The sequence below is a fragment of the Coturnix japonica genome, chromosome 6 (genome assembly GCF_054131305.1).
Source record: "Coturnix japonica strain WE chromosome 6, WE-NBRP24, whole genome shotgun sequence".
In the NCBI taxonomy this organism is placed as follows: Eukaryota; Metazoa; Chordata; class Aves; order Galliformes; family Phasianidae; genus Coturnix; species Coturnix japonica.
The window spans coordinates 27,313,528-27,335,421 of record NC_140668.1 but is presented as its reverse complement, the minus strand read 5'-3'; the positions used below and the strand labels follow the sequence as shown (position 1 = coordinate 27,335,421).

Genomic DNA, 21,894 nt, shown 5'->3' with positions numbered 1-21,894 from the left:
GGGGGGAGATGTGAAACTGGCAACAGCCTCTTAAAGCAGCTGTAGTACATGAGGAAGAATGGAATTGTATCTAAGTTTATTCTCTTCCTGACAACTTTTTACTGTGCTTTGGGATATTTTACATCAATAAATTTGCAAACAGGTCATAGAACCAGATGGGACAAGAAATGCAAAGCTTGAGCCTCATCGGTGAGAAACCTTTCCAAGAAGAAACCCTATACTGGCTTTTGTTTGCAATAATATATGCAAAATGACCCCCAGTATTCAACCACAGAAACAAAATAGATTGTGTCCTGTTCAAGCATATATAAAAAAATACAATCATGCCAGGGGGCTGGAAATGATGTGTATTTTTGCTTCCATTATCTCAAGCACTAAATGGCGACAAACTGAATTTCTCTAGCTGATTCCTTTGCAGGTATCATTGTAAAAGAGATCTTTATAACTCCCGTGTACTTCCTACTCCTACTTATTCCTGCATCACCACTCTTTCAGCACACTGCAAAATACCACATTTGTCATTCCACCGGAATGTAAAGGTATATGCTACGTGTTGTTTCAAGATTGCTGTGTGATTCATACTATGATGGGGGAGAAAAGACTTCAGAGAGTATGCCAGTTACTGCATTTTTCACAAAGTTATTTATCAGTATTTCAACAGATCACTGTATTTTTTTCAATTAAAACACATTGAGCTACCATTTAGGAGACAGCAGAAGTATTTTGCTGTTCACAAAACTCAGTATTGCTAACATTGAAATTTATATTACTTTTTATCGCATAAAGTGAGCACAAAGAGTTGCAGATTGCAAGACGTACAATTATGTTATTAAAAATGAATAGTAAAACTCAGTTTTTGCACAGCATGTATATTATTTGCATGACATGCAATGAGGGATTTTTATATAACTTCCTTCTAATTAACATGTGTGCATGTCCAAGACAACTGATAAATAAAACTTAGTAAGATTTAAAAATATGTTTTTTTCTATACTATTCCTCCTCTCAGTATTTTGAACACGAAAAGCTTAAAATCACAAAGACAGATACATAAATTAGATCTTACCTTTTACATGAATGCATCTTTCCAGTAGTAATTTGTTCTTTAAAACAACAGTAAAATATCTGTTACTTTTATGACAATAATGCATCTCTGACCCTAGAGGTCCCCTTTTTCTTGTTATCATAATGCTTTTCAAAAGGGCAAACATTAAAATCCCACTCTGATCAGCTGAATAGGAACTGGCCCACTGCAGTGTAAGTATTTTAACTGAATGGGCAGAGGCAGAAGTGCCCAGATTCACAACTGCTGTAAGGTGTTTTGAAGGAGATATGATTATTTGCACCAACTAAATTTATCAGTGCAAACAGCTCACAGATAGCTATATCTGTTATCTACTCATTTTCTAAATAAAAAGGAGTCCTACATCCCCAAACTCTGTTGTATCACAAACTGATCTTCAAAGAGTACCCTCCTTAAGTATTGGCACCGTTGCACAGTGTAGTTTTGTGAAACAAAGACGGCCATTTTTTTATAGCAGAAATGCTCACAAGAAAGGAACTTATTTTAATACATAAAAACACTTAGTTTAGCATCTTTTCTTATGTTCTACAGTTACTTTTTAATCACACAATTTAATACTAGCCAATAAAAGCCATCTACAGCAAAAAGTGACCTGAACTAGGCCAGATAAAATTTACAACTGTCTTATATCAAAGCCAGCTTAATCCACTGGAAACTTGAAGAATAAACACAAAGTCTTAGCCTAAACATTAGGGAGACTGAAATTTTAATTCTGTGATAACAATTCATTTTACCTGTAAAAATTCTGGAATGGATAACAAAAATAATCATATGTGCTCATCATTATTAGTTTTTGCTTTGATCCTTTAGACAAGTCCTCCAATATTCTCCCAGTTAGCATAGCTGAAACCTTCCAAAATGATAAACTATGTATAAAACTTCAGACGCAAAAAAAGAAAATTAAACAAAATCATTTTAAGACTCCAATCTCATGTGGCATCATGAGAATGAGATAATTTTTATCATTATGTAGAATCACAGAAATATTTAGGTAGGAAAAGTCCTTTAAGATGATAAAGTCCAGCCATCAACACAACAGTGCAACTCTACCACTAATCCACATCCCTAAGCACCACACCTACACACCTTTATGCAGGGATGTGATATAACTGCTTGCCTGGGGAGTACGTTCCAATGCTTCACAATCCTTTGTGAATATTTTTTTTCCTAATGTCCAATCTGAATCTTCTCTGGCACAGGTTGAGGACATTTCCTTCTGTTCTATCACATCTTTCTTTGGTAAGAGACTGACTTTCGCTGCACCACATCTTCCTTTGAGTTAGGATAGTGTCTGTTCTGAGCTTCCTTTTCTCTGGGCTATATAACCCTAGTTCCCTCAACTGCCCCTCATAAGACTTCTATTCTCCAGACCCTTTACCAGCTTTGTTGCCCTTCTTTGTTCATTCTCCAATGCTTCAATGCCTTTCTTGTAGTGAGAAGCCTAAAACTGTACACAGTACTCAAGGTGTGGCATCACAGGGGAACAATCTGGACCTATGACTGCTGGATATTTCTGATACAGGCCACAGTGCTGTTTGGCCTTCTCGGTTACCTTAGCATATTGCTGGCTCATATTCAAGTCAGCTATAGACCAATACCTTCAAGTATGACTCCATCAGGCAGTTTTCCAGCTCCTATTCCCTCAGCCTCTGGTGCTTCACAGAACATTGTGACCCTACTCAGGAGCCGGAACTTCTCCCACCGAGCCCCACACAGAGGCCTTGGCCCCACAGCTGGGCCCACACAGGCCCCCCTGGCAGTCCTGCCTAACTGGGTGCTGTGTACAAACTTACTGTGGGGCACTCCATCACCTCTTCCAGATTGCTTATAAAGATATTTAAGAGAACTGGCCACAGTACTGAGCATTGCAGGACATGCCCGGTCAGCTGGATTTAACTCCATTTGCCACACAGCTCTTTGGGCTTGACCACTCAGCTTTTTACCCAGTGCAGCATACACCTACCCATGCCACAAACAGCCAGTTTCTTCAGAAGAATGATATAGGAAACAGTATCAAAAGTTTACTGAATTCTAGCTAGAGAGCATCCACAGCCTTTCTCTCATCCACTAAGCAGGTCCCCTCACCGTAGATTCAGGCAGGACCTGCTTCTAATAAGCCCAAACTGACAGGTCTGTACACCTGGTTGTCCCACACCTGCCACAGGATGGCACTCAAGATGATCTGCTTCTGCAACCCTCCCCAGCACTCCCCCTTTTATGGGCAATGTATTCCCAAGAAACGTTTCTTATTGTCTTTAACACAATAGTCAGATTAAGCTCCAGCTGGGCTTTAGTCCTACTTCTCTCACAACACCTCTGCAGTAGCCTGTCCCTTCTCACAAGGGTCAGAAAGTCTCTTTCCCCCCCTGAATTCTAGCCAAATCTCTCCATTCAGCCACTCCTGCCTTCTTCCCCACCAGCTCATCTTTAGGCCTGCTCCTGTACTTCACTATGTCATTCCTTAGGAGTGTCCTGCCTTCTGGCATTCCTCTGCCCTGCAGGACTGCCTCCTAAGGGACTCTGTCATCCAGTCTCCTAAACATGCCAAACTCTGCCCTAAGAAGTGCAAGATGGCAGTTCTGCCAATCCCTCTTCTTTCTGGTATGACCATCAGAGTACAAAAGAGAGAGTTGATTGTGCCACAGCTAGAAGCAGAGAGGAGAATAATTAACTATGCTCAAATTGCCATCTGCATTAAAGCAGAGAGTTAGCATGACTTCCTTAGGGTCCAGAATGCTACTGACATTTACTCCAGGCATGTTGAAATGTGGTCGGAAATTGAAGCTTCTTAAATTTTTTACTTCTAATAACACTATTTCCCCCTCCCCCCCCCCCCCAAACACACACTCATCGTGGAAAGAATTTGCCTCACAAAATTGCCCTTTTCCTCACATTGCCTGTATAGTTGCTTTGTCTTCCTCAGGGTTTTTGGAATAGCAAGGTACATGCAGCACTGGCTTTACAGTCATCAAGACCTGAAAAAACACTGTGTGACGTTAGGAGGCAGAATACGAGCTGATTTTTAGATTGTGCAGTCAGATAAGAAACAGTAGATGAGCCTAATAGTGTCTTTTTGTTCATATTTTCCTATTCTTAAAAAATAAAATTGTTTTTCAGGTTTCAGAAGTGAAGGAATAGAAATCGAAGTAAGAAATGTTCTCAATATTCTTGGAACAAGCAATTCTTCATATTACTACTTTTTATGGGAGTAAGTGTCAATCATCAATCTTCAAAAATGTCATAAACACCCACACATGCTATTTCAAAGATACCTAATGTGGGATATATAATACCATATTTCAAACTGGATTCAAAGCTTTTCATCTATCTAATAGTTAAGAACCAGGAAAAACACAAACATCAAATGAAATGAAATGTATTTGTTGATGCTAACTGCAAATATTCATTTTATAAAATTTAATAGTCTATTACACATCCATTCTAAAATATATTTTTACGTCTGAATGATGGTAGAGATCCCAGAAATGCCTTCATCCACACAGATGCACTGATTCCAGGAGGTGACCTCCTAAGCAGTACTAATCTTAAAATGCACGCTATGCATGGCTTACTGATTTCTTCATTCCTAAAAGAAACAACTAGTCTTTCACAGTTATCATCCTATGCTGATCTGATCTCAGTATTGATCAAGACTTTATAATCCACATATTTTACCAATGCATACTTGTGGGAGGTATTCCTTTTCCAAAACAGCACAAATATTCACAGGGATCACACCACATCTCTGATCATCACTGATGTCGGTGTAGTAAAGGTTTAAAATACCCAGACTGATGTTTCAGAATATTAAGACCTTTGGCAGCTCATTTCATAACAACATCAGGTATCATAAATAATCTTGAGGGATCGGAACCCCCTCATGCTTCCTCCCATCCCTGCGTAACCTCTAAGCACTGTCTTTTCCTGGCCTTCACAGTTTCTTTTTAATCAAATGAAAATAAGTGCATTGTTCCCATTGCTGCTTTGGAAGCAAACTTTCTAGATATGAAATGAAGAAAACAGGAATTTTGCTGTATGTTTTCAATTCCAGAAAGAAAATACTAGAAAGCAACAAATGACAACACAACTATTCAGGCTTCTGTCTGCCACCTCCCACTGCTTTACCTTCTTGCTTAACCTCACAGATATCTGGCCACTGAAACAGTAGCCATTGTAAAGACCAGGCAGTATTTTGTCTAAGTTAGAACGTTTATAGTACCGCATTGCTGGTTGACAACGATATAGGTGATAAATATCTGCGCGAAGATCATCAGACAGGCCAAGGATATGATGACAGAGCTTTGAAAGAAGTGGTTAGGGCTTCCACAAAGGGACTGGCAATTCCTCACTGTACTCAGCTGGCCAAGGACCTCTCAGAGTGCAGCCATGTCCAAGTCAGAGGGCACACAGTGAATAGATGCTAAATAAGAGGAATTACAGATTCAAACAACGTTAAACTAACACTCTCTTTTTTTTTTTTTTTTCCATCTCTCTTATTTGCAGAATGCTTAGCATTACATGAGAAGCCTAGGTTCACAGCACAGACATGGAAGAAATGCCCTTGCCTCCCTGTTGGCTTGGGCAGGCAGCAGTGCCACACCAGCTCCACATGTGCCTCCACATGGCTCCTCTCACTGACCCTGTACATTAAAGGAGCTACAGGGCCCTCTAAAAAGTACTGGATATATTTCTCCCTCTCCGACATCAGCTTTCAATGAGTGCATTATTTATTCATTAGTACTACATTCAAAGTGCTGTTTCCCTTGTTACTTGGTGAAATAAATGAAAGAACAGCAATATCATTCTAAATCCCAATTTACAGCTCTTAGAAACCCCAGATGACTAAAACATAAAATTCTTCTTACCCTTTCCCCCAACGCTTTTCTGCCTTGCATCTGATTGAGAGAATAACTGCATACTGCAAAGAGCTAAAGACAGATCTGGCAGCCTTAACTTGACCCGGGTGATCTATTATAACCATCAGCAGTCACCAAGCAGGAGGAAGATCCCTCCTCCACTTAGCATCCTGAACTTAGATCAGAGGATGTGTGTACCTACAAATAAATTTCTCCTGTACTGAAAGGCTGAATTCAGAAAGTAAGGGACATTGAATTGTCAGAAAGCAAGCCACAGAGCCAAACACAGCTCACAGACTTGGGGAATTTTTCACTTCCTTGTTTGGTCACTTATAATATACAAAACAAAATATTTTCCTATAAAATGCAGACTCGATCACTTCCTAAATCTTGATTTATTTTGGGAGACGCTGTAAAATGCCACTGTTTCTCACGTGTAGCTAAGTTTCTCACGACTGTAACAAATAGTTCAGTGTTTTCAGCACTGGCTGAATGCTCAGTTGCAGACTTTGTCCCTGTGTCTGTGCTGCTGTACTGAAAAACAGCAAAATACAGGCAATTAAAATAGTAGGTAGTTTTCAAACCTGATAGAATCAGAACAAACTCAGGTGCTGTTCATATTGGGAGAACTACAGGCTTTATTAGCAAAAAGATTTGACTCAAACTGTATTTGAGGTCCTAATCCCTGCTACTCTTGATACATCATACTTATAAGGACAGTGCCAAGTCCAAGTACGCATGCATTAGAACAAAAGGATTTCAAATGGTTTGTAGTTTAAAAAACTCCTGTGATTTTAAGCCCCACCTGCCAATTTCCAGCATCCTGTCTCCTGAACACTGGCAGCATAGCAGAGTGGCTGTCAGAACCAGCCCCTCAATTAGATACTGCAGGGGAAACTTCACTTTGGGCTGCCCTACTGTTAGCACTGGAGAGCTTTTGCGAGCTATTCCACCACACTTTAACATGTTTCAAGGGCCTTCATCAGGGTGGCAAGGTGGGTAATTTTCAAAGTTGTTGTTAAGCACCCACTTCTGACTTCGGTACTGATTTAGATCCCAAGAAGCTCTATTTGCCATTGAAGAGCAATTGTTAAAGGCAATATTATCCATCACCTCTCACCTTTCAATTCCCTACAAACAGCTTTTGACTATTAAAATAGTCAGGTTACTCCAGTACCAGGAAACATGAATATGTCTCTCCAGAATATTCAGGTTTGCAAGAAAATAGCAGATGCTTGACCTGCACAGATGTGTGCATGTGAGAATGCATGGGAAAGAATACACTTATGTGTAAGAGGGTGACAGTCTACTAGGATGGAGCCCCTGCTGCTCACTTAATTGTTTAAAGACACTGAGCTACTTTCAAACAGGCAGTAAAATATTAGCTGTTTAGGAGATGCACACATGTCAACTATAACTCTAGAGGAAAATCTAGTATAAATCAACTGTTTGAGTAGGATGCTCAATGAGGCTAAAGTAGGCAGAGTTAAATTAAACTAAGGTCATAACGTAAGCATTGCTAAGACAGATTTAGGCAGCAAAACCCTAAACTGCTTTAGGGCACAAAAAGTGGTAGTTTGTCTTGTGATTTAACATGAACTATCTGGCAACAGCATTGTTTCAATTATGAAACAATTCACATTTCAGCTGACACATGATGAAGCTTGCTACTTGCCTAGTTCATAATACAGGGTAAAAGAAAAGAGGTTGTTTTATCATGATCTATCATATCTCCATCTATTGTTCTGCAATCCATTTGCATACCTAAAGGGAAATGGCCTCTTTAATTTCTTTCCCTTCTCCTAATCATCAGAGGCCTATTAAGAAGTGTTCTATATCCTGTAAGCGGACAATTTATACAGTGTGCACCCTTAGGCTACAGCCATTACAAACAAGCTAAAAAACTCCTTTACAATAAATTATTAGCATGGGAAGACACCATTCATAATTAACTTTTTCTTAATGTTAGTGTTGGCAGATGGTCTCCGACACCGAAGCACGGCCTAAAGCCTGCACCTTTCCTCCAGACTGAAAATGGCAGCCTTAGAGGAAAAAGTGCCATATTTTCAAGACTGGAATAAACACACTTCTCAACTTTTCATGAATTTGCCCAAGTTTAAGATTAGATTCAAAGACATCAGAAGTTAAAGGAAAATAAATCCCATTAGCTTCTGACCTGGACCTAATTTAAAAACACAAAAAAATATTGGCTAGAAGATGTGCTCTTTTCATCATTTTCCATAATGGTAATCCTTGAGGCATCTTAAAGCAGGCATATTGTGCAGGTGGATTTGGAAATCATTAGCTTCTCTAATGTAGTAAATAAATGAGAATTCTACTTATAGCTGCATTTTATCACAAGCTTCCCTGCTTCCACAGAAAGACAGCCAACAACAACTTCATTCTCCATTTACTCATGTATTTACTTACTGTTTACATGTTACTTTTCAGTACTTTATCTGCTACAATTTCAGATGTGATTGAGTTGCTGGCATCCCTACAAACTCCTCCAGACTGAGATCAAGCCAAGCAGGCTGTCATTTCTGTGGCCTGTGCCAGCATTTTCTTGATTGTGACAGAATAATCCTAAATACTACATAACAAATTCCTAAGTTAAGAGTAAATAGAGCTTTCCATGTCATGACTCAGAACAATCTGACCCTCCTTTCTGCTCTGCAAAAAATAGCAGGCTGCATTTTCACACATGATCTCTAGAATGAGACCTATTCCAGTCTCAGAAGACTACACTGTGTTTTGAATGCTGGTACTAATTCCCAAAATCATAGATTGCCCATTCAAGACCATCCATTCAGATTTAAGCACACAAAAACATTAAATCTTCAGATGAACAGGAAAGGCAAAGTCTTATTAAAGACTCAGCTCTAGCCAGAGCTTATACCTGCAGCTTATAGTCATTCCTACACTTGAAAGAATGACACATCTACCATAGCATCCTAGAGCCAACATCTAAGGCAGCTGGACTTACTTCAAGGCAGACATGACGATGCATACACAACTTACACATACACAATGTGTGGTTGCCACAGATTGCTGCAAAAAATTGGAGGTCATTGTAAATTTTAACCTGCTCTTGGCTCTATCTGAGTGGACAGACTGCCTACAGGCTTTATGAAGTTCTTGCTGTTGACTTCAGGTGGTTTTCTCCTGTTGGCTTGTACTGAAGTATCAAAAGCATTACGTGCTACATTAGAACCTCCAAAAGGAAAAGGGAACATTCAGTCTCCAAACTCTTTCCTGTCCACTGATGATAATATATGATTTAAGTGGTGGAATTAGGAGTTGCCACTTCCAAGCAATGTGTAGGTAAAAGGAACTTCCTAGTGTGATAAATTTTATTTACATGTGTGTAAGTGTCAGAAAGATCAATGCAACGGAATGGTGTTAGAGGAGATGCAATGACAAGGGAACCAGTGCAATCAACAGAAAGGTGTTACAAAGAAAAAGGAAAGTCCTCACCTGTCTCTGAAGATCTAGGTTCACGAAGGAAACTCCATGAAGAAGAGATCTCCAGACAGAAACCCTTCCTCAGTGCCAAACAGCCTTAAATGAGGTCTAAGAGAGGTGCAGCCAGGCTCCATCCCTTCCAGACACAAAGCTGTATTGCCTTCACCTGTACTCCCAGGGCTGACTGGATCCTTTCCCCAGGTGCTCAGGCATTGGTGGTTCAGGCTGCAATTTAACAGTTACCATACACATCTGCTTCAATAAGGTTTTGGAAATCTCTAGAGCTCCTTAGCATTGTTTTGGTATTCTTTTCCTATTGTGCCAGAGCCTCCCTGCCTGAGAAGTTTTGAAACATCAGTGGAAAAGCTGATTTCACTCAAATTTCAACCTATTTTAAACCATCAGTTTAACCACTATTCCACATGGATTCCTTTATCAAGCCAAAGAGTTTTATCTAACTTGGAAAAAACATAGCTTTTAAATTTTCAAGTTTTGTCCTTCATCACATATTTCTTAACCCTACTAGTCCTCTACCAAAAGCGACTACTGAAAGTAAGCTTTTCTGGCCAGTTGCTCTGTATTCAGTGGTTGCCTCTTCTTGTTCTTTTCCCTTTCTTTCAGCCATGGAATAGCAGCTTTCTCTCTTCCCTCACAGACAGACACTTAAAATTCACACTACAATTATAGTAGACCATAACAACAAACAGGTAAGGCAGATGTTGGGAGTGAGCTACTTGACAGAGCCTCTTTATCTGTTTGGAAGACTTAATAAACTGCAGAAGCTGAGGTCATCAAAACCTCTCAATCATGTTGCTGGCTGGTGCCAACAGCTGTAACAGAAACTGATGTTGTAAAACATGCTAAACATGCCAAGCCCAAGTTTCAGACAAGGCAGTCTGTTACAAGATTATTTTGTACTTGAACATTACACAGCAGTGTGCTCAGAGTTATTTATGCTGTTCTTAATGCTAATAACCAGAAACTCTATTTCATTTTTTCAAGGATGAATGTAAAGCCTGTTTTTTCCTGATCACTATTGCTCTCAGTTCCAGTTAGACAGAACACAGGTACTGAAACTGGATTTTACAGTTTGGGTTTTTGTAGGGGAAAAAAAAAATCTCACTTGAAAAATACTAATTATTACAAGACTGTGGGAGAGAGAGAAAATAAATTTACGACCTTCCTCAGCCTCTTACTTAATTCTTTGTACCTCTAGTGCAGAGTTAGTCTAGAATTCCATTAAAAAAAAAAAAAGATATGGATGGTTTCCAAGATAAATACAGTATAAAACTGATTGATCAGATAAAAGGCAGGATTTCAGATCCTGACAAACAGATAGAACACATGTAGATTGCTTTATAGGTAAACAGTTTTGTGGTATATCCAAGGAAAGAAAGTAAACAGAAAAGAGAGAGAGGCAACTCGACATGGTTTTCCTGGGACACCACTGCGGCAGAGCCGAAGGGTCAGATTCCAACATCTACTACACAGCACGTATTGCCACACAAGACTAAAAAAATCTGCTGACACTCGTAAAGTGCCACATGTTTGGATTTCCAACAAGATCTCACAACAAGCTGTGTTACTGAAAGTCATTATTTCCTTTGGGGGAAAAAATGTCTTTAGTGATGTTAAAACTCAAGGCAGGATGTACTACAGTGTCAGGATAACTCACCGGGGTAGCATTACTGCCTCAGGGCCAGGAGGCTGTATACAAATTCTGCACCTGGATAGGAGGGCAAGGGGAAGCAAGGATGAAGTTTATTCAAAGACTGTACAGAATGAGTGGCTGTGGATAATGAAATACTGACAAATCCTGAGAGAGAAGGTAGACAGGACCGTGCAATTCTCCTGTTGCATACACATCTCAGAACTCTCCTGTGTAAAAAGTAGATCTGTGAGATGCTCGTGCATCTCAGATACACGTCTTTCCAAAGGTGTACCATGAGCTACAATGAGCTCTTGAGATTCTTCTGCCAGAGACCCACACATCAGCAAGTCTGCATTTCTCTACAGTCGCAGGCTGAAGAGCCTCATCTAATATTTTTCTGCATGTGTGGTATGTACCAGTTTATTTTTTCTGGAATATGGAAGAGCAGAAGCACTGAATCAGCTTGCTGATTGTTCATCGTGTTTTCAAATTGATCCACAAGATTCCAGAAGTTCTTTGATGTCTTATACTTTATGTCACAGAACAATATTTCTTCCTATATGTAGAAAAATCAATAGAAGCACTGTCCCAGAGATGGCTCAAAGGCTGGTGAGAACAACCAGGGGCAGGTGTTTTGCACTAGTCTGGCTACATTCAAGTTTTATGAAGCACCTGGAAATGGTCAGTAGCAGATAGTTCACAAAGGCCTATGAAAAACACACTTAAAAAGCCCCAAGCATCCATACATTTGTATGTCTCAAGGATAGAGCTATATTAGAACTGAAACTGAGTGCTTTTTCAGCCTTTTCAGGTAATATCTACCTCATATCAAGAAAGGAATACAACATTATCTTTGCATTGGTCCCATGCATGGCTGCTTTAGCCAACTTAAGGCTTGGGTTGAAGTGAACAGATCTTCCCACTGTTATTAGTGGGCTTTTTACCATGAAGGGCCAACATACCAACAACACCTAGTTGGTGTTGAATATATTGAATAAACATCACTTTGATGCAATTAAGGTTGGAAAATTCAGACCTTATTCAGTAAAGTGCAAGAATTTATATTCAAAATTGCATGTTCATTGTTTGAAGCAAGGAAACCCCACATACATTTCTGACTTGTGTTCAGTTTAGTACACTAAAATATAACAGTAACATGCCTTTATTCTACCACAAGAAACCCGCAAAATATCTCATGCACTGACTTCCAGCTTCAAGTGGAAGAAGAAATACTATGAACACACTTCACTAAATGTATCCAATTTTCAGCAGTACTGTTGATTTCAATCATGTGGTATTGCTGAAATGCATAAAAGACTTACCAGAAATTCACTTAAAACAACACAAACTCGTTAACAACAACAACAAAAAAAGAGAGATAAATTTAAATTAAAATTATCACTAGGAATCGTATTTTCTCTCATAAAAGGCTGATAATTGGCTTATATATTTCTTCATATCTGCAATTAATAAAACTCTTGGATGAACAAATTTCTACTAGAAGTATATACTTAATGTCTTAAAGAGACATTTTATTTTGTATCTTAAAAATATTTCCATACTTGCTGATTTCTTAGGGACATAAATTAACTTTTCATGCATGTGCTTAATCAAACGGGCAAAAGCTGTGAAATCATTTACTGTATAAATCTCTCAATTTCTATTAAAACACCTGGATATTATAAATAAACCAGCAAAGGATTTTGAACTGGCATCAAATGGAGTTCCTGATCTGTTTTTATTAGACTGATTACGCATTAATCTTATATATAGATGCTGCTAGGACACTATTACTGTAAATGTAAGAAAAATGTAGCGTCCCTGATGTATACATACATATTCTACTAAGTAATTTAATGTATTCATTAGTGTTATAGAGATTGAGACACAAAATTACAAGGCAATCTAGGTTTAAAAGCCCCATCTAGAGATTTTTGCAAATGTCTTAATTCCTGTGACCAGCCTACATCCTTGTGCTCTTAAATCTGATTTCCTGTTTGTACTGCAGAAAGAGCTCAGAGCCTGTGCTTTGTTTATTCTTTTAATGGGACATAATTTAGCAGGACTACCTCAGTACAGAAGGATCTCATTTTACACATTTCAGGTTGACTAAAGGAACAGTTTTCCATGGAAATGTATCTAAATCCTTACTCAAAGCAGAAGGAAAGCAATCCAAAATATTACACATTTACTGGGCTTTGGAAGCTTCAAAAAAGCCTGCTTTTAGCTTCACCCAAACCATTTAAACTTCAAACAGGCATGTGTACAGTGCTATCACCAACAGGGATGAAAACAGGAGGTTTAGGACTCAGAACACTATTGAATTGGATAGTATTTTTCCTCTTGGCCTTACGTACAACCAGAATTGAGCTTTCATTGTATTTTACACTTTTTTTTTTCAACAAATAGAAATTATGAGAAGTAAAGGGAAAGGGCACAGTCCAACATGCTACGAAGTAAGCCCTTATGAAGCTCTTGAAGGACAGTTTTGGAAAAATAAATATGCTCCTTTTGTTTTCATAAACGTGTCATGATAACGAGCTTCGCACTGGGGAGTTTAAGACAGAGTGGGAGGACTGACATCATGAAATCATCAGTTACATATGCATACTCCCCCTTTTTAATAAAGTACATCTAATATTGTTCTGTGCAGTTTGGGCTCGATTTCTTCAGTTATGCAGTTGTAAATAAGAATAACAAAACTCTGACAAAAGGTAAATAAGGATCTTATCACTGTTCCCTTATGTCCATGGAGACCAAAGACAAGAAAGCTGTATACAACTGTTTGGACAGACACTAATATAATTTCTTTAAACTAAATTTGCTTTTTTGTGTCTTTTTCAGTGGTGAGGTGGAAAGAAAAGAAATATTAGATTAAAAAGATACACATGTGCATGCACAGAAATACATATAACACATGCAAATATAAATAGCATGGGTATTACTGCTTCTCAGTGTATCACATTTGCAATCCTAGATCTCAGACTTTCAGCTCCTTATGGCAGGAATTACTTTATGGCGCTGTCATTTAAGTCAGTGAAATTAGTTTTGAATCTTTGGATAAACAGATGTGTAGCAGCATGTAAGGATGTAAAATTAGGGATGAAAAAGTGAAGCCATTAGCATACGTATTTGTAATTTACTCAATAAAGGCAAAAATCCATAGAGTCAATCCACTGCTTGGTACAAAACAGCACATCTTAGAATACAACCGAATGGTTGTAAATGATACTTAACTTGAGAAAAATATATAAAAGGGTAAAAAATAAATGAGATACCCCAGGATTATTACCCAAAGATACTCCAAATACACCTTATGATGAATTCAATTCTCTCCAGCAAACATTGAAATATTCCTTACAGAAGAGAAGACTAAAGATGTTTCACCTCAAAGTAACTGATGCCCAGCTGCCAGCACACTTCCTTAAGGCAGGAAAGTCTTTGGTTAAAGCTCAGTTAGCCTAATTCAGTGCATGGCAGAAATGCAGTCTTCCTAACTCACTCTAACTACTGTGAGATGAGAATGATCCCTTTTCTATGCAATGATACACAAGGTGATCATGCATGGTGGGTTATCACCAGCTGGAGGAGAACTGGAACACACACAATCCTGTGGAAGAGTGACTGCTTCCTTGAGGGTAGGCAGACTGGGACACGCCCGAACCACAGCATCTCACAGCATTGATTTGGTAAAGGAGGACACAACCCTCCAGTAGCTCTGTGAACTTAGCCTTTTATTTCCTTGGCTCCCATTGCAATGCACAAAACCAAAACATTTAGAAACGTCAAAACAGTTCATTTTGACATTTTCAAAACGAAGCATTTCAACATTGTGTTGAAACGTTTTTGTCAGTTTTGTTTCTACTCAGAGAATTTGTCAAATTGTTTCAGCCACTCTGAAACTTCTTTGTTCAGAAATAAATGTTACATTGATTTTTTGTTCTGCTTTGATTTTCAAGTAGTTTAGCCACCACCCTACTTATGCCTGGTAAATTTTTTTGTTCTCTTTCACTTCAAACGGCAATTTAAAGTAAAAGTCTTATTGCAATATGCAATGCTAAAGACTGTTTAGTCAACACATGCCCTATAAATGTTTAGGAGATCTTATGGCATTTAGAAGAAGGTGTGTAACATTTTGCTAATTAAATAAGAGAGGTTTTATTAGAAAGCAGCATCCTTCCATTTCCCACTAAAGTCAATATATTTACATATAGGCAATGCTTCAATTTACAGGCTATAAACAGTCAAATTATTGCAATGAAATTAATAATTGCTAGTGTATTTATGTGGAAATTATTCAGCAATTAATATTTTACAGGAAAGTGTAACAGCTAGGTTTGGTCTCACAAGGCAATCTTCTCAACAGCTTAATTCCTAGAGCTCAGAAGCAACAGACTTCAAAACAGAGCTTCACATTGGTATAAGGTTACAATCCACAATTTTGAAAAGATTATCTCTATACCTGTTGATGTGTTTTTCACTTAGCCTTGTTAAGCCACAGACTGTAGCTTTGAGTCAACAGGAGAAAAACATGCTGAAATGAAATGCTTGTAACATTCAGATTAGCTGAAATGATCCATACAGTTTGCAAATAAATGCCATGATCTTATAGTCACTGTGGTTTGTCTAGAGAACAGAGCAGAAATGCCAGTGTCATACATTCCCATAGCAGGAAAAGAGCTTTAAAATGTGTTCAACTGAACTTCATGTTCAGTTCCTAAACTGAACTATCAGAAGCAATTTTCCTATGATCCACTCAAGCCTCAGTGCTTCACAGAGGTGTACATATATGTATATAATATACTTATAAAATCTAATTGCATTTATCGTGTTAGCAGTTATGCATATTATCAACTTTTATTTTATTTTCATCCTCAGTGCAATCTTGCAGTCTAACAAACAAGGAAATTTTGCAAATATGAACCGTACCTGGAATTCACTGCAGAACATTTGAGAAAGGCTGGAGATCATAAAACACAAAGGCTCAGTCTCAGCTTGCAGGGTTTGAGGCTTGGAGACATCACCACAGTCTGCAATGGGAAGGAAGATATTTGTGTGACTGAATCATAAAGATATTTTGTATTTCTCAAAACTATGCAATTATTCAGGAACTTCAGTGTTGAGCACATTCTCAGCTGTGTTTGGGATCAGCATCCTATGTCGCCACTGATATTTTCTCTGTAATGTACACTACTATAGTCCTCTATAATCAATAATCAGAAGAGGCTTCTGCAATAAAACTAAATGCGCTAACTGAAATTCACAAGCCTAACTGTGTGAGATTCTTGTAAAACATCTATCTTCAAAGAACGTGGTAAGAAAGTTCAAAGATTATAAAGAAGGGAAATAAGCTGTTTCAACATTTCTGAAAAAATTTTGCTGCTTTTAAGCTTTCCTTTTCATCATTCATTAATTTATTTCCTCGCTCAGCCCCTCAAGAGAGGTAAATTAAGACCTTTTGCCCCAAATCCCAAGACAGTCAATGTCCAGAACATTAATTTTAGGATATGCCTAGCCTGAGAGCCAAGCATGGGGCAGTTCCTTGCATTGGCTGGTAACTGTTAGCAATATGAGCAAAAGACATTGCACGGCTGGTGCCAAAGCTTTGAACAAAATTACTTCCTTTAACACACCGCCACCTTAATTATGTGCTGGGGAACATAAAGCAGGTCAGACAATTTGTACTGGGACATCATAATTCCATCAGTATAATGCTGACATTGCTGAAGATTTATGAATGGAATGTCGTAATTATTTTTTTGGTAAACATATCAAGTTTCAGTAATGGGGGGGCTGGAAGTACTAATTAGTACTTCTTTTTTTTCTTCTTTGCATTGTATCATATAAGATGTGGGGAGAAGAGGGTGGAGGGGAAGGATCTGTGACAAAAACAAGCACACACACAATTTATGTATGGCCTGTAATTCAAGCAGATGTTCCATAAGGGCTGCAGGGATTAAAGCCTTTCTGCATGTAATTCCATTTGCTAACTGCCTTCTGTTTGCTCAGACCTTCCAGGCTGTGATGGACTTTTGCTAAGCTAGGTTTATTTAAAAGCAGAAATGAACAGAAGAAAAAGAATCTTAAAAATTTCTGCTAAGTACCAGGGTTTGGCAGCTTGACTGTGGTTCTTTAGCCTTTAACCAGCTGGGGGATTCCACTGGAAGTTCTGGTGGAATTCCTACAACTGTGTCTAACAAGCTATGGCTCTGGCAGAGTGCCTGTTAGAAATCCAGTCAAAACACCACTTGGCCATAGTAGGTACTTACATGCTGTAACAGAGAAAAAAAAAGAAAAAAAAAAAAAAAGAGAAAAATAAAAGGAAAAAAAATAAAGGAAAATAAAAAAAAAGAAAGAAAGAAAAAAAGGTGCCTCTACTAGGCCTGAATGGTTCATATTAATCGTGTCTTCCCATGGTGTCCTTGCTCAAAGACATGTTGAGATGAACAAGGAGTGATAGACTTCTGCTCTCAGAATAAAGATTAACATTAAATCTTTATCCAGAGATGGGCTTTCAATTATCCTCATATTTGAGCACTTCCAAAGAAATCTGGATAGGATCCAGATAGCTTGGGATCACTTAATTTCTTTGGAAAGGCTTTTAATATATTGTTAATCACAGACATTCCCATTCTCCAGTACTTCAGATATGTGACAGAAATTAATTTTCTTTCCTACATGAATCAACCAGCTGCAGCACCTACTCTTATGTTCACTTTTCATATTCTACTATTGACTTGAAGCTTTGTGTAACAGCTTATGGTAACTGTAGCCTTGTTGCTCATGCTTTCATCTTCACTTACTATAAAGTGAAAATCAGTACAGGATAATTGCATGCTTCAGTAGTATCGAGATGAATACCTCACAGAAAGGATAGCTTTTGTTCTATATATTCTCTTTTCTTGTTTTATTTATTTATTTATTTGGTCCCAATGATCTAGAATGGGTAAGGCTTATTTTTCATTACTGAGGAACTCAAATTGTAGTTACTGGCAGAAACATCCCTGCAAAACAGGCCTTTGCCATCTCAAGCTGAGGTATCAGAAATCTTTGCTCTACAGAAGAAGCTTTTGCAAAGTTTTGGATTGAATAGCTGTATCTTAAGAAGCTTAAGCACAGGAGTGAGAAGGGCATTCCAGCTGACAAGCCTTCTACATTTTGCCTACGACAAATGAAAAAAAACTCACAAGGTTTTTCTTGTCTCTAAACAAACAAACCCCAAACATATGTTGTCTCTTAATTTTTGTATATTTTTGCATTGGATACTGGCAAGATTTTTGTGGTGTGAAAGTTAAAATTAAAAGGAGATTAACACGAAAACATTAGCCCATGCAATAGCTTTCTTTTAATACTTAAATATTCATTGAAAAAATAAAGGATCTGAGGAAGCTTTTCTTTTTTCTTTTTTATAACACAGACATCCTAACACCTTCCTCATACTACTTTTAAACACTTTAGCAGTGAAGAATGCATCATGAGGCATTAAAAGAACCAACACAAAAGCAAATTGATATCTTCACTTACAAGAGAGAGTGGAAATGGAGAAATACTGGTAATAATGTGAAATTCAAAAGTGGCAGGGGAAGGCAAAGTACAGTACGCAGCAACAGAACCAAATGAAGCTTTGCTTCTGTACAGCTTTAAAGACTGTTACTTGCCTGGATCAAGGACTTGTGCCACCAGTGGTCTTGACAAGAAACACATGGATGCACTTTACCTTGGTGTGAGGATGCGATTCTGGTATTATTAGACCAGTCGACAGCATTCCCCCCAGGCAATGGGCATATTGTGAGCATAATGATATTAATTCTACTTCATTACAGTTCTTGTAATGAGAAGTTAGAAGTCAGAAAATATTCCAGTATGCTCTGGTTCTGCTGTAAGCCATTTGGAGGCATATTCCTAAGTCACTCTGTTACAAGCTGCTTGAAAAATAACAGACAGTTTTACTTTATCATTGCAAGGACTTAGTTATGCACCTCAGTGCTGTAACCTCTCACCACATCCATTGCCTGGTACCACAATATTTTATGAATGCTGGGTTGAATAAGAATGGAAGGTGAGTAGGAAGAATCCACTCACACATATGGAGTGTTCTTAGGCGTTGGTTTGGCAACAAAATTAGTTTACATTCCAGCTATCACACCATTAAAACATGGATATTTCACCCAGCTAGAGGCGTCAGGCAAAGACATTTTGAGGTGTCTTCAATCTACCCTTTTCATCTACAGATATCACTTAAACTATAACTTAATCATTCTTGCACTCAAAAAGACCTATAATGCTTTCTGTGTACAGAGTTTGTAAAAATTTCTAATGAGAGCAAACTCTTAAAACCCCTCTTCTTTTTTTAGATAAACATATTTGATCTTTCCAGTCATTATCATTTTAACTTGCAAAGTGACATTATGCCAAAAAGAAGGAATTCATAAATTAGTTCCAATTTAGAAAGTTTTCTTGTCATTGTATAAATGACAGATCTTTAAAAAGACGACTTAAAATGAAATGCAATAAAAAAAAAATCCACTTTTGTGTCAGGTTTTTCTTTTCTGTTCTTTTTTTTTTTTTAAAGACTGAAAGGATAAAACAATGTGCCATCAAAAAAAGAAATGAGGAGTGCAAAAACCCCCAATGTGCGTGGACAGGAGACTCATTTATATTCTCAGATTGTTTTAGGAAAGCCATATTTAGTTGGGACGGTAGCTAGGAGAAATGTAAGCAGAAAGCTCTTTGTAAAGTTAAAATGACTTGTCAACAGAAACTAATAAAGCAGGATTCACATCCAGATCCTGTTAGGGGCTGCAGCTATTGACAGTTAGGAAGAGTATTTGTCCTGTTCCTTTCAACTAGAAATTTGCTAATCATTTAATTGAGCCAAAGCCTCATACGTGTATCTTGTTTCTATTGTATTAAAGACTGTAAAATTTAGATGCAGAGTTGGATTTGGCTTTGAAATACCTTTAACATTTGTAAATGCTTAGCTTGAATTCATTTACAGAAATGCACTCTGCTTATGAGAAACGACATGAGATGTATGATAAAAGATCACGATTACAAATGATTTCAAGGTGAAAAACTGAGTGGAAACTAATGCAAGACTTCCATTAGAAAGGAGAAAATAAATGTTGTAATATGTTCTTTTAAACTAAGAAAGAACTCTTAATTTTGAAACAAATGAGAGAACACTACAGGCGATGACTACAGACAGATGATAAGGATTCTAAGACTGCAAAGATCCCTCACTGGATACTTAGCTTTAGTGAGATCTCTGCTTAAAGCCTTGCTTCTTAGAAGTCCCACATGGCTGTTCTGGGTTCATGGATGGTAAACACATTAAAATGCTAACCAGTGTATCGAAACTGAGCATTTTAACCACAGCTATTAACCCATGGGAAATAATTTCCTGTCATCTTCTTGTTTCCTGATAAATACAAAGGGTTAAAAACAACCCTTTAAACCCAGGATCTACCTGGTATGATAACTTCATTTTCACATTTGCTAAGCACATTTGGTTCTGTAATACCAAGATTTTACCATCCTGCTTTTGTATTTCTAGGTGTCTTTTCAGAAAGTTTTGAACTACCAAACCAACAAGTGAATATAAGTTAATCTGGGCTGTTCAGTACCTCTGACAGGAGATGTGGATTTAAAGCAAGCCATCAGTTCTATCAGTAAGAACAGTGCTTGTAGGACACGGTGTCCAAGCTTTCATTTTGAGTGTCTCTCTTATGGTACAACTTTGTTTCTCAGTATTTATTTTTGTAAGAGAAAATTAAGCATACTAAAAACATTCTATGGTATCTTTGCATCTCTTATACTCAATAAATGGGTGACCTCATTGCAGCGGGTGACCTCATTGCAGCCTTTCAGTACCTGAAGGGAACTTACTCCCAGGAGGGGAGTAAACTCTTCGAAAGGGCTGATAATAGCAGGACTAGGGGAAATGGTTTTAAGTTGAAGGAGGGAAGATTTAGGTTGGATGTTAGGGGAAAGTTCTTTACTAGAAGAGTGGTTAGGTCCTGGAACAGGCTGCCCAGTGAGGTTGTGGATGCCCCGTCCTTGGAGGTGTTCAAGGCCAGGTTGGACGGGGCCCTGGGCAACCTGATCTAGTAAAGGTGTATGTTTGGTGGCCCTGCTAGGCAGGGGGGTTGGAACTATATGATCCTTGAGGTCCCTTCCAACCTGGGTAATTCTGTGATTCTGTGATTCTGTGATAAAGATGATTTAAGAACTTAGGATTAATTCCTCCCTTTAATTAAGGCAATTCCCTTGACTATGTTGAAGCTCACATTTCATCTTCAATACTGGATATTGGGGAGAAGAACATTAGAACTGGCTAGGAATAGAAAGACATCATTGGTGTAGCTTCCAGGAAAAAATCTACTTAATTTTTATTTATTTATTTATTTATTTTCAGTATTAACAGCTGCAAAAGTATAAGAAATTTAGAGCCATTCCTAGATCCTAACTTCATCTTTGTTCTGCAAAAGTAATACTCAGCAAACACCTACCTTTCTAAGCAGCAAATCTTATGTCAGAGGGAAGTGCAGCATCTGGGTATAGCTAGTGCAATTTCAAGATACTGAAACTGCAACTGATAGAAACTTCAACATGATTACAATGATCTGTTACTTCCACATTCAAACTTCTGTGTCTCAATTTTTCCTTGTGTAGATCTCTTTTTATTACTTTAATGGCAACATTTAAGGAAGAAAGTGAAATGATTTTTAGGATAATGTTTTAGTGTCTGTTTCATGATGGTTTTTATTGAGCTGTAAAGCACTTGCATGCACAGAGAGAAGGTGCATTTTAGAAATAAAACTATTAAGCAACATTAT

General features: G+C 38.0%; 1 long non-coding RNA gene across 2 annotated transcripts in view; it reads left to right on the top strand.

Annotated features, from left to right (window-relative positions):
* Positions 1-13,362, top strand: part of LOC107319032 (uncharacterized) — a 63,876-nt gene extending 50,514 nt beyond the window's left edge. For both annotated transcript variants that reach the window (XR_001557624.3, XR_014947481.1), the window contains exons 2-3: positions 4,202-4,292; positions 5,588-13,362. This is a non-coding gene — a long non-coding RNA (uncharacterized LOC107319032). The remainder of the gene's footprint in view (positions 1-4,201; positions 4,293-5,587) is intronic.
* The last annotated feature ends 8,532 nt before the right edge of the window (positions 13,363-21,894 follow it).